General features: G+C 67.9%; 1 protein-coding gene across 4 annotated transcripts in view; it reads right to left on the bottom strand.

The window, feature by feature from the left end:
• The window catches only part of PHLDB1 (pleckstrin homology-like domain, family B, member 1), a 53,152-nt gene that overhangs the window by 49,198 nt on the left and 3,144 nt on the right, over positions 1–810 (bottom strand). The window contains exon 1 of one of the 4 annotated variants that reach the window (XM_011926897.1): positions 95–195. The exons of the other annotated variants lie outside the window; for them this stretch is intronic. The gene's annotated coding sequence lies outside the window, so the exon portion shown is untranslated. Of the gene's footprint in view, positions 1–94; positions 196–810 lie in introns of those variants that run through there. 4 annotated transcript variants of the gene reach the window in all.

Raw genomic sequence — 810 nt, 5'->3', positions numbered from 1 at the left:
AAGGTCCAAAGCCAGCCCCAGAGCACCAGACCCGGCCCTTCGCGGGGCCACTGCTCGGGCGCTCTCCGGAGCCCCGCGGGTCGTCCGGCCTCACCTGTGTCCCTGGGGGTCGGCCTCGGCCTCGGCCCGAGCGGTGCATGGCTGTGGCCAGAGACCCGCCAGGCTGAGCTGGGGTCCTCTCGGCCGCCGCCTTCGCCCTCCAGGCGCACATCCGCCTTCGAGAAAGGGCCGCCAGCAGAGGAAGGAGTCAGGAAGGGAAGGAAACTGAGGCGGGGAGCCCAGCGGGGGACGCCCGAGTGGGGAGGAGGACGAGGGAACTTAAGGATGAGAAAAACCTGGCAGAGATGAATGGGGGTGTGCAGAGGGACGGGGTGGGGAAGGGGAGCCACCGGGATGTGCAGGGGAAAATGAAAGGCCGACTAAGGGATGTGAAAAAATGCAAGTTGGGGAGGGGAAGACCGAGGGCAGAGGATGAGGTGGAGGGGTCGGGGGCGACAGGACAGGCGGGTCCTCAAGTGGAAGGGACAACAGACGGGAGGACTGGGGATGCGCGAGGAGGTATTGAGGGCAGCGGAGGGGAGGCTGACGGGAGGGGAGATGGGGCGAAGGAGAGGGAGGCTGGGGCCGATCGGGACCCCTAAAGTGGGAGAGAGGAGAGATGGGCGGCCCGAGGAGAGGGGGAGCTGGGAGAGCGCGGATGGAGCCGGGGCTGTTGAGTGGGTGTTCGGTGGTGGAAAGGTGCCTCTCCGCGGTCCGCAGGGCCGAGGGAGGGAGGTTTCCGCAAGGCAGCGGCCCCTTGCACCCCTCGGC

The sequence above is a fragment of the Colobus angolensis genome, unplaced genomic scaffold, assembly GCF_000951035.1.
Source record: "Colobus angolensis palliatus isolate OR3802 unplaced genomic scaffold, Cang.pa_1.0 Scaffold7, whole genome shotgun sequence".
NCBI classification, from domain to species: domain Eukaryota; kingdom Metazoa; phylum Chordata; class Mammalia; order Primates; family Cercopithecidae; genus Colobus; species Colobus angolensis.
Note: the sequence above shows the minus strand (reverse complement) of the source record. Positions and strands in the feature narration are given on the sequence as shown.